General features: G+C 34.6%; 1 protein-coding gene across 3 annotated transcripts in view; it reads right to left on the minus strand.

The window, feature by feature from the left end:
- The window catches only part of LOC123531845 (5-hydroxytryptamine receptor 1D-like), a 241,177-nt gene that overhangs the window by 132,434 nt on the left and 95,245 nt on the right, over positions 1–13,498 (minus strand). The window contains exon 1 of one of the 3 annotated variants that reach the window (XM_053517051.1): positions 10,545–11,005. The exons of the other annotated variants lie outside the window; for them this stretch is intronic. The gene's annotated coding sequence lies outside the window, so the exon portion shown is untranslated. Of the gene's footprint in view, positions 1–10,544; positions 11,006–13,498 lie in introns of those variants that run through there. 3 annotated transcript variants of the gene reach the window in all.

Raw genomic sequence — 13,498 nt, forward strand, 5'->3', positions numbered from 1 at the left:
GATGCAGCCTATTCTGACATTTGTTCTGTTATTAAAACAGAAATGTATGATAAATTAGACCATAAAACAGTAAATATATTATCTGGGAATATACTAAAAATAGAAGGGTTGAAAAACCCTGGTGGAGTGAAACTCTATCTAACCTATGGATTTCTCAGACAAAGGCAGAACGAGATTGGTTGAAATGTAATAATGCATCTGTTAAAAAACGGTTGAAGTCTGTTTTCATGACAGCGAGACGGGCTTTGATCGTGAAGTTCAAAGAAGTAAACGGGCATATTGGGTCTCTGTCCAAACAGAGCTTTTGTATGAATGTGAAAATAACCAACAAGAGTTCTGGAAATCCATAGGCAAAATAGGTATTTCTCAAAATAAAAGGAAACCAATACCAATGGAAGTTATAGATAATGATGGTTTAGTATCTAATAATGTTGATACAGTTTTAAAGAAGTGGAAACAAGAATTTAGTAGTTTATTTTTATCAAGAAACAAGAGTGCCAGAATGTCACAATATACGCCCGTCACAGCAAATTTCTTTACTCTAGCACCTGTATTTGCAAATGGAATTTTAATTTTGTGGTTGTTTAGTAATCATTGTAAGTCATTTGTTTTTCTAAGTCCACAAAAAAACTCCTTACCAGTAGAGATACCTTAAAATACATCTAAAATTTGAAAGTAACATCTATGTTGTACACAGAAAAGTGGTCTTGTTTTTCCCTACGGTCAATTATAAAAAGTTACAATATAAGTTATTTATAGAACATCTTAAAAAAAAAAAAAAAAAAAAAAAAAAAAATCCAAAAAAATTGTAAGTCCACACAAAAATCTTTACCAGGTAGAGATTGGTTAAAATAAACCTCATAATTGGATGTAGCATGCATGTTGTACTACAAAAAAGTGGTCTCGAATTTTCTCTACGACTAGTAATGAAAAAGTTACATATATAAGCTATTTATGTAACAACAAGGGAAGTAATTCTAAACAGGGAACAGCGCATGACACTTCGTCTCATGATGGTGTATAATTGTGCCAAGTTATATCAAAATCCCTCCATGCATGAAGAAAAAATGCTTCGGACAAAGTCATTCTTGTATCTGACCTTTGGCCTCTAAGTGTGACCTTGACCTTTGACCTAGGGACCTGGTTCTTGCGCATGACACTCCGCCTCGTGGTGGTGAACATTTGGGCAAAGTTATATCAAAATCCCTCTATGCATGAAGAAGAAATGCTCCGGACAAGGTTTTCATTCTTGTATCCTTTGACCTCCAAGTGTGACCTTGACCTTAGACCTAGGGACCTGGTTCTTGCGCATGACACTCCGTCTCATGATGGTGAACAACTGTGCCAAGTTTCATCAAAATCCCTTCATGCATGTAGAAGATATGCTCCGGACAAAGTCTGTGGACGCCGCCCGCCCGCCCGCCCGCCAGGGGCGTTCGCATAATACGTCCCGTTTTTCAAACGGGCGTATAATAATGGTGCACATAATGTTTTGAATCCACAATGTAATAATTCTACAATTGAGAGTGATTCTCTTAATGCTGGTATTTCATTAATGGAAGTCAAAACAGCAGTTAATAAAGTGGTACTGATTCTATACCAGTTGATGTTCTCAATAATGATGGTTGTGTTTCATTTTTGCATATGCTTTATAATATATGCTTTGATACTGGTGTTGTACCATCAGAATGGGGAAGGATTATTATTACTCCTATCCCCAAGTCTAGTACTTTAGATCCACGTGATCCTCTTTCATATCGAGGCATTGCACTCTCTTGTTCAATGTATAAACTTTACTGTTCAATTTTAAATGAAAGAATTTCTAAATGGGCCGAAATTAACAAAATAATTGTTGACGAACAGAATGGTTTTCGAAAAAAGCGGAGTACTATTGACCACTTGTCTTCGTTAACAAACATTGCTGAAACTAGAAAGAAACAGAAACAGTCCACATTTTGTGCTTTTATAGATTTTAAAAAGGCTTACGATTTTATTGATAGAAGTATTTTATGGAATAAACTGTCTAGTTCAAATATTGGTATTGGGGGTAAAATGATTGTAGCACTGAAATCACTGTATAGTAGTGTTTCTTCATGTGTTAGAATTAATGGATTATATACTGATATGTTTAATGTACAATGTGGTCTTAGACAGGGTTGTTCTTTATCCCCTCTGCTTTTTAATCTCTTTGTAAATGACTTAGCTGTATCTATAAAATCTGCAAATAAAGGTATAATGGTTGATAATGACAAGATATGCATTATGTTATATGCAGATGATATAGTATTAATAGCAGAGACAGAAGATGACCTTCAATTTATGCTGAATATTTTGAGTACCTGGTGTGATTTAAATAGTATGGTGGTTAATCCTTCAAAAAGTCAAATTGTTCATTTTAGACCTCAGACAGTTGAAAGAACCTCATTTGAATTTATGTGTGGCAATCATAGTCTACAAGTAACAACCAAGTACACATATCTTGGTTTATTGCTAAATGAATTTTTAGATTTTAATGTCACAGCCAAATGTGTTGCACAAAGTGCTGGTAGAGCACTCGGTTTATTGATTGCTAAATATAAGTCTGCTGGTGGTATGCCATATGCTGTTTTTTCTAAGCTTTATGACAGCACCGTCTGGTCAGTAATCTCATATGGTGCTTCTGTTTGGGGAACGCAAACTTATTCATGTATTAATGCTGTACAGTTGCGAGCAATGCGCTTTGTTTTGGGAGTTGGTCGTTATACACCTAATAATGCTGTGTATTGGGAGCTTGCTTGGCAACCTCCAGTTGTTAAACAATGGAAGACTGTTGCACAACATTGGCATAGAATTAGTATAATGGATAATGATAGAATTAATCATAAAATTTTTGCTTATTGTAATACTAAGAGTAACTCGGGATGTAAAAATTGGGAGTTTAGAGTACGAAAACATATGAATGATATAAATTTGTCAGATATGCTTGTTAACTGTAATACAACCTCTTCTAAATATTTTTGTGATAGGGTTGTAACTTGTTCCATGCAAAGGTTTATTGTTTCATGGAAAGAAGCTATTAACTGTGATTCTGGTCCATCTGGTAGAGGAAGAAATAAACTGAGAACCTATAAAATGTTTAAACATGACTTTGTACCGGAAAAATATGTTAGTGCTTTTATTCCAGCTAAACATAAAGCTGCATTTGCCAAGTTTAAATGTGGTGTTGCACCTCTAAAACTAGAAACGGGTAGATATGAGAATATTCCTGAAAACCTGCGTCTTTGTCCTTTTTGTAGGAATAGTGTTGAAAATGAAATACATGTTTTATTCCACTGTAATGCCTATCAAAGTTTCCAGACTGACCTATGTACCAAAGCCTGTGAAGTTAATAGTAATTATAATAACCTAGGTGATGAAGAAAAAATAGTATTTGTACTATCTGATGAAGCCATGATAAAAATAAGTGCCAAAACCTGTTATATGATTTTAAAAACCAGAAACAACATGCTGTATAGTTAATGCACCGTAAAGCATCAACATATGTTAATTTCTATTACTGAAGATCGATATTCAATTTTGAAAATTTCAATTATTAACTGTGATCTATCGAATTATTTAAAGTCCTTTATAATTTTGTATGTAGTATAACAAATGATTGTATGTGTTCAAGGTGGGACTTGGTTTGTCATGTTAGGGGCTGACGTGGCACGGTCATTGCTGGCTTTGCCATTCATGGCAGTGTTGTTCTTTCTTTGGTGGATGGGACTGGGTCTTGCACTGAACAGTACAATTACTCACTAAATCTTAATTTGATGCTTTGTGGTTCATGTTAGTTAATTTTAACTGTAATATATCTATAATGTGATATGTAAATACCACTTTTATAGTTTAGCTACATTAGTAATGCAACAAATTGTTTAAACTATGTTTGTTGTAATCTTACAAGATTAAATGTTCTAAAAGTATGTTTTAACGAGAGGCTTGTATTAATCAGTTTACAACAGATCTGATCTGTTATAATACTTGATTTTTTAAACTGTTTTTTACCAGATACACATTAGTGTTGTTTTGGCCTATCAGTTTTTAGGTAACTGAATCGTTTTATGGCAGTTTTTAGGCCAGTGAAAGGCCCAGATTAATGCCAGCTTCTCGGTTTTTACACATAGTTTTTAGCTCGACTCTTCGAAGAAAATGTAGAGCTATTGCACTCACACCAGTGTTGGCATACTTGTTGGCGTGCCGTTGGTTAAATATTTTGATAAATATCTCTGTTACTATCAGAACTATTGACTTATAACTTACAATTATATAATTATGTCTCCCCCAGGAGACATATTGTGTTTGCCCTGTCCGTCCGTCCGTCCTTCCGTCCGTCCGTCCGTACGTCACACTTCATTTCCGAGCAATAACTGGAGAACCATTTGTCCTAGAACCTTCAAACTTTATAGGGTTGTAGGGCTGCTGGAGTAGACGACCCCTATTGTTTTTGGGGTCACTCTGTCAAAGGTCAATGTCACAGGGGCCTGAAAATTGAAAACCATTTCCGATCAATAACTAGAGAACCACTTGACCCAGAATGTTGGAACTTCATAGGATGATTGATCATGAAGAGTAGATGACCCCTATTGATTTTGGGGTCACTCTGTCAAAGGTCAAGGCCACAGGGGCCTGAACATTGAAAACCATTTCTGATCAATAACTAGAGAACCACTTTACCAAGAATGTTGAAACTTCATAGGATGATTGGTCATGAAGAGTAGATGACCCACCCCTATTGATTTTGGGGTCACTCTGTCAAAAGTCAAGGTCACAGGGGCCTGAACATTGAAAACCATTTCCGATCAATAACTAGAGAACCACTTGACCCAGGATGTTGAAACTTCATAGGATGATTGATCATGAAGAGTAGACGACCCCTATTGATTTTGGGGTCACTCCATCAAAGGTCAAGGTCACAGGGGCCTGAACATTGAAAACCATTTCCGGTCAGTAGCTTCAGAACCACTTGACCAAGAATGTTGAAACTTAATAGGATGATTGGTCATGCAGAGTAGATGACCCCTATTGATTTTGGGGTCACTCTATGAAAGGTCAAGGCCACAGGGCCTGAACATTGAAAACCATTTCCGGTCAGTAACTTGAGAACCACTTGACCCAGAATGATGAAACTTCATAGGATGATTGGTCATGCACAGTAGATGACCCCTAAAGATTTTGGGGTCACTCTGTTAAAGGTCAAGGCCACCGGGGCCTGAACATGGAAAACCATTTCCAATCAATAACTTGAGAACCACTCGACCCAGAATGTTGAAACTTCATAGGATGATTGTTCATACAGACTAAATGACCCCTATTGATTTTGGATCACTCCGTTAAAGGTCAAGGTCACAGGGGCCTGAACATTGATAACCAGTTCCGATCAATAACTTGAGAACCACTTGACCCAGAATGTTGAAACTTCATAGGATGATTGAACATGCAGAGTAGATGACCCCTATTGATTTTGGAGTCAAAGTCAAGGTCACAGTGGCCTGTTCATGTAAAATCATTTTTTCGAAATAACTTGAGAACCGCTTGACCTACAATGTTGAAACTTAATAGGATGATTGGACATGCAGAGTAGATGACCCCTATTTATTTTGAGGTCACTTGATCAAAGGTCAAGGTCACAGGAGCCTGAACAGTGACTTGACAACCACTAGGCCAAGAGTGTTGAAATTAAGCGGGATGACTGGTCATGCCAAGTAGATGATCCCTATTGCAGCCAACCATCAGTGTCTGTTTGACTTTCGCTCCTGACCCCTATTGACTTCTTGCCTATAGGACTTTGCATTTGGGGAGACATGCGCTTTTTTACAAAAGCATTTTCTAGTTATTATCTATTACAGTCTGCACCAGGAGAGACAATCCTCATAGTTATGATTTGAATTTTGAAAGATTTATGCCCCTTTTTAAGTTTTTATATTATAAAGTCAAGTACCTTTGTTGCTATCAAGCTTTTGACTTAGAACTTCATATATTTTTCTACTATCAAAACCTGCCCAAAGAGAAACAATCCCCACAACTCTGATTTCAGTGTTGACAGAGTTATGCCTTTATTTTTCTTTACCTTTTACATAATGTCCAAGATTTCTGTTGCTATCAAGCCATTGAATTGATAATTAAATACTCGTTTACTATTAAAGGTTACCCCATTATAAACAATTTTCAATAGTTCTGTTTAGAAATTTGAGAGATTTATGCCCCTTTTAATGGCAAAGCTCTTATTCAGAGGCAAACACCGTGAAAAGTCGAGTATTGTTATTCATGAATCTTAACTGTAAATTATTTGAATATTTTATATGATATGTACAGAAATTATATTATATTTGTAGTCTCTTATAATTCTTAAATAGAATGGTCTTGCAATAGTTTGTTGTAAGTGTACACTGTAATTATATGTCGTATGCAAGAATGAGACGTAAATAAAGATATAAAACTAAAACCTGTTTAAAGACGGTGTTCTAAAATGGTTCAGGGATTGTCATAATTTCTTTCTTCGCATACATTCACCCGCCAGTATTTTAAACTGGGAAGCTTACAAGTTGTCTTATAATTGTCTACGTTTATACATATATCTAACGAAAAAGCACTTCAATTTATTCAGACAAACTTGGTCTGCTGAAACATACGCTTTAATATCTGTAATTTATACGTACAGCTTACACAATGTCATGCTATTTGTGCTCATCTAGGGTATTGTATGGCTACAAACAAAAAATGTAGAAAACAAATATTTTCATACGACACCGCATAACAATCAGCCATAAATTGTACAATACAATGTACGAGATGCGACGTGAACACTAAAGTACACAGAGCTAATAATATATGTTATATTTGAACGGGTAAATGACTGTATAAAATACATGACAAAAGTTCTAACACACCACTTGACAAGAAACTTTAATAAAGTGAATAAGCTGTTTAAAATATTTAAAAATGAAAAGTTTTGCATTATTATGAGTAAACGTTACAACAAGTATTATATATACACAGACGTTAGAACTGATAAATAAATGAAAATCTATTAAACTTAAACAAGAAGTGGAATAATTTAATTTATAGATATTTACTTCCAGTGATATTCAATTTTACATCATCAAATGCAAGTCCTACACGACTCAAACGCAGTTCCATTCCAGTTATGTTTGTATCTGTAAATTCATTGCATAGGAGATAAGTAAGTCTTGCACATTGCCTTCGAAGTTAAGCTTGCCGTATATCGTTGTGGTTTTGGAAATGGTTTTGATACAAAGTACAAAAAAAATCATAACAAACATTTGACACTTTAGAATGTTACTTTAGTTCGGAAATGCAGTATTGACCCAAACATGTCACAACAGTCACAGATTAGGCTGCAATAATGCATTTAATTCCGGTGATATTGATTCCAGCGTTATTTTATCCAGATGGAGTGCATGTCTTGCTGTTTCATTTTTAAACAAGGTGACTCACAGTAATCATATAAAACATTAGAATGGTAGCTACGAATATTCGTATTTGTTCATCTTTAACGTTAATTAAAGGATCGGAGAACAGATGTAAAGATTACTAATTTATATTAAGTATAACTTCAACGGAAACCAACCAATAAATAAAATACATTAGTTTAATTAGGACAAATCCACATATCCAATAGCAATTAAAGGTAATTTGATTTGCCAGCTGATTTAGAGCACACGCTTTGTACGACTATAAAAGTTGGTTTATGCTCCGTCACTATTTTCCCACTGCACTTTTCAAGTATATATTTTTTGGAATTGTCCACAGATATTGCGTGTAGATAGATATGAAACCCAAAATGGATTTTTATAGCAAAACAAAAACTTTCGAAACGAAGGCAGTCTTATAAGGGAAACTACTTATTGGTCAGAAAACTGCCCCTTATTTCAGCTGAAGTATTGAGTAGTTGCTACAATGGAGACGAGATGATTATTTCCTCAAAATAAAGATTGTTTAATAAAATATGATTAGTTTGCAAAATATACAGACTAAGCTGTATTTCTTTTCGAACATATTTCGTTTTTTTTCAAAACGTTTTGTGATGATTGTGTCAAGAATAAGCAGCCACCTGTATGATATATGTTTTGGAGATATACTAATACGAAACGGATGTTTCATTGCATTACAATCAACCATAAGCTAAACAATATCGCTGGTATATCTACTACTAACATGCGGCAAAATATATATGTCTTCAGAAGGTACATCTGGTTACCATATACATGCTGACTTTTGTTTAAATGCTTATATCTAAATATTAAGTTAAACGTCCTTGCAGTTTCAGTTTAGATTACACTAATTTGTTCAAGCTCGATTGTGACGAAAGCTTCAAGCTTATTGTAACCACTCTGCAAAAACCAGTACTGGTGTCAGTTTCGTAAGCAGAGACCTGATATTAAATACAGATATGAACAGAAGAATCAAATTTGAATGTGAATACCCCCTTCTTCTGATGTAGACAGTGTGCATTTTCGTGATGAACTTTCAATTACAACATGTAACTATCAGCTTCCTCAGTATGTGTTAACACTGGGCCGTTTGTCATGTCAGTTTTATATGTTTACAAAAAAGATAATATAATGTTACTAAAGAATCCCTCCAATTTGTTTCCCTTTATTGTTTTTAAATTTTGGCTGGGTATTTCGGTATCATACACATAGAGAAATCGCCCGATTTAGATTACATCTTTCTTTATAATTGCCTTATTATTTGAATTATTATGAGAACATAAAAAGCGTCAAAGACAGGAAAACAAGTGCTTTCTTTGGCACAAATCGTCTGTCAGACATTCTCAATACTGTTCGCAAACACTTCGTCCAAATGTTTCCCACGGACCAAATATGTAGGCAACGTGCACACTGGTATTTAAAGGGGTTGGAGAAAGTGTTGAGAATGTGTAGCAGACGCCTGTCTTCGAGGCTTTTTATCTTATTGTAATTCGTCAAGTGATAAAAAATCTATTTATTCAGCACAAATTATGACGTCTTTTTTGTCCCGTGTTCATCTGGTATTTTACAATTACATATATCTTAAAAAATTCTGTTTTGTCCTACTGAATCGTATGTGTACGTGTTTGCATAGCGTATAACAACCATGCTTCAGAACTTTGATAAAACTGTTGCCCTATAGTTCATCTTCGTAATCGTTACTGATGCATCTAAACTTGCATTTTAATGGCGTTAAGTGTATTTAATGTTAACGTTAGATAACCATAATACAACCGCTTTTGAAAAAAATGAATTTAGCATTAAGAGGAAATGAATTAAGCGCATTAAAGCAGCCTTGGAAAAAGTATTTTGACTTTTTCTATATTTAAATATCACTTAAAAATGAGACGTTTGAGATCAATCCATCAGTGCTATATATCTATTTACAAAACAAAGTACTCTGAAGTATTAAACATAATTGAAACGTACATGTTATTTTGTTACGCTCGTGTTTCCTAAGAAGACAAATACAACACTTCTCTGCATAAATCTTGTGTCTATCTGAAGTGGTATATACGGAAGCTTTGAAGTGACATGTATGTGCTTATATTATCTCGTGGAACACACACATGTCACTTAAGAGCTTCCGTAAGGCTTAATTCTCAAATGTGTTCATGATAGATCAAAAAAGTAACGGATATATTTCAAGGTTGTATATAATTTACTAAGGTGATAAATCTCTGTTAAGGAGACGTAGTAATTCTCTTGTAGCATCATATCTCACGGAGTGGCAGTTTTTTTTGGTTTTTTTTTTGTAGACGTGAGACTTAACGATAAAATAAAGTCACGTTCTGAACGTGTATCTACAGTGCAGAATCATAACGGGCTGTTTTCTTGAGCAGTGACAAAGCAAACTAAGCAACTACTGGAGGAAGACTGTTATAGAAATAAAGTGTATTTGTTACATTTTATATTGTAATAAAATAAATTGATTAAAGCGACTAGAATAAAATGCAACAGAACAGTTCATTAACAAAGTCAAAGTACGCGAGTAACTCTTATATCATATTCAACTACAGAATGTTTAAAATTAATCCATTATTGTTTATATTGCAATGTAATCAATAATGGTTAAATTTAAACACTCTGTAGTTGAATATGATATAAGAGTTACTAGTTACTCGCGTACTTTGACTTTGTTAATGACCTTTTCTGTTGCATTTTATTCTAGTTCATAGAAAACAAATATTTTGACTGGACTGTATATACTATTTGTTACTGTTCTAAACTATTTGACCGTAATCTTGTCAATGACATGATATAATTTTAATACATTATGTACTTTTAAAAAGTTCCAAAGTTTCTTATTTTCTACAACAACTCACCCTGAAATATTCAGTTTGGTTAGATACCAATAATCTCGCGCAAATTCAGTCAAACATAAGTATCTTTTCAAGCGTTGCAGATTTTTCAACAAGCTATTTGTTTTCTAATGATAAAAAGATATAGCCATTGTCAAAACACAATTATTAGACCAAGTAAATGTATTATAACCATGATAACAAAAATTAATACATTAAAAACATTACTTACCGTATAAATTAATATTTCTAACTTCGAGCAACAAACGTTTCTGAAAACTATAACTTTGAAAATTTGTCTCATAAATATATAAAAGTATTTAACTGACAGTGTTGGCAGTTATATTTTCTAGGTTAAACTATGTCACTTTGAATTCCAAAATATATTCCCTTTTGAACGTTTTAATGTCATTGATCAATTTTTTTCAACATTTCAATGAAGTCTCTACAAAATACACATGTTGAACAATTTGAAATGCATCTATGACTAACATTCACATATTTACATTTCGTGTGTCTATTTCATGCCTAAATGTTCTCCAGCGGAAGAATGCAATATTTTGTAAACATATCTCAAATACCACGCACAACAATCCTATAAGGTCAATCATCAACAGAGTTGCACAAATGTAGAGAATTTCCAATGTTGCCAATTCATATACTATTAAACTTCCATTTCGATTTTTTTTCAAGATATCAGAAGCCGAGTGATCTGTGCGGTTTTAATCGCGTTATTGTATTTTGCAGGCTATGTCTCCGATAGCAGATATGTTAACATCCTGTTCAGTGATCACTGTGTCTTTGTAGTCTTTGTTTTCTAAATATCTAGGACAAATTATCGAATAAGGCCATAAAGGGTAACGACCATTTGTATGCTATCTTTCTTTGCGAGTTAGCTATACAATGTTTACACTAAATTAATAATAATACGATTCCTTTTTTTGTGTTATTATAAGAAATGTCATATACTATCATGGCTCAATTTGATTGACAATAACAAAGATTGCCATGTCATGTACAGTGTGTGACAAACAATATATTAGATCATTATGGCGTCAACTGCGACGTCAAATTACCATGTGACGTCCGGATCATTTCTACTCGGATGAATTAAGTCCAGCATAATATAATCAAAGAATTTCAATAAGCATGAAAGAATGAAAAACAATAAAGCCTTCTAATGTTAACCTAGGTCCATCGTTCAGATTCTTAGATATTTTACCCCTTCGGCTAACGCACTTGTGATTTAATTCTTGCTCATCTGAAATCTGAACCGTGACATATCAGGCGACAAACCTCCCGAATGTGGGATTATTTGTTTAGTAAAAGTAATGATATTCTACCTGATTAATATAGTTTTAGATTATTATCATTCAAATGAAATAAACTGTTAAGATCAGCTGTCCACCACCAGTGTGGATCAGACACTTCTGGCAGAATATAGTATTATTTCAGGTGAAGATACTTAAAACTGGCAAGCGAAAATTGATAATTTTTATCAGGTGGTCGCACGTACGTGCCGCACGTGCCTGACCTTAGGGCCTATATGGGCACTCAACTATACCTTATGCTTATTTGTGTTTTGTGATCATTTTTAATATTTAATTCTACCCTTTGTAGGAAGCAAGGTAGTAAAAAGTATTACACAGCATAACTACAGTAAGAACTGTTACGCAATACATCCATTTAGCAATTACATACAGATATGAACAAGAGCTGTCTCCATAGGATGACACATGCCCCCGATGGCACTTTGAATGAATAGTTATGGCCGATGTTAGAGTTTAGGACCTTTGACCTACGGACCTGGGTCTTGCGCGTGACATGTCGTCTTACTGTGGTACACATTCATGCCCAATAATTTTAAAATCCATGCATGAATGACAAAGATATGGACCGGACACGCCCATCAATGCACAATCATGAAATATGACCTTTAACGTCTAAGTGTGACCTTGACCTTTGAGCTACGGACCTGGGTCTTGCGCGCGACACGTCGTCTTACTGTGGTACACATTCAAGCCAAGTTATTTGAAAATCCATCCATGGATGACAAAGATATGGACCGAACACGAATGCACTATCATGAAAAATGACCTTTAACGTTTAAGTGTGACCTTGACGTTTGAGCTATGGACCTGGGTCTTGCGCGCGACACGTCGTCTTACTGTGGTACACATTCATGCCAAGTTATTTGAAAATCCATCCATGGATGACAAAGATATGGACCGGACACGAATGCACTATCATGAAAAATGACCTTTAACATCTAAGTGTGACCTTGATCTTTGAGCTACGGACCTGGGTCTTGCGCGCGACACGTCGTCTTACTGTGGTACACATTCATGCCAAGTTATTTGAAAATCCATCCATCGATGACAAAGATATGGACCGGACACGAAAATTGCGGACAGACTGACTGACCGACAGACTGACAGACGGTTCAAAAACTATATGCCTCCCTTCGGGGGCATAAAAAGAATCCTTTATTATTTGTGTATTTTGTTGCTTTTTTGTGCAAATATGTCTTTAAAAGGTCTTTTTGGCCCGTTCAATAGCTTGTCCTACAAACGGAAACAGACTCTCATCATTTGAATCATGTCTAAATTTCCATATTTATGAACTTTTCGAAATAAATTTCTGACATGATAAGTTAAATTCCAGACAATAAGCTCATATAAATCCATTATAAAAGCTTTTATTTAATAGGTATACAAGCTGTTAAAAGAGAATGTGAACAGTAGTGTATATGTACCAATCGAATTGTATAACTTACCTTTAACTGATTTGCCATACGATACGTTTGGTTGCTTTTTAATAAGATTAAAGATTAAGTAGATATCCCATTATCAACTGCGTAACAGATGTCGTATCTGGAAATAACATATCTATCGCTTAATGTCCGGAAACGATGTCTATGCATATCTTATAGGCTAAGCGTAAAATATCAGAACTGTATTTAGACTTTTTTATACAACATCATTTTACAAGCAAAACAAGTCCCGGGAACGGATTTTGAAATACGCCGTTTAACAATTTCACACAAAGTAGCAGGCACAATCTTGTTTGAAAAAGTATGATTGGCTATTAAAAAGATTATAACAGCATGTCGGTTTTGTTGTCCGATTGATAATTTATTTGTGGGAAGTAAGACAACTTTAGTATTTCTACGCTGCTTAATATCGT

The sequence above is a fragment of the Mercenaria mercenaria genome, chromosome 11, assembly GCF_021730395.1.
Source record: "Mercenaria mercenaria strain notata chromosome 11, MADL_Memer_1, whole genome shotgun sequence".
NCBI lineage: Eukaryota > Metazoa > Mollusca > Bivalvia > Venerida > Veneridae > Mercenaria > Mercenaria mercenaria.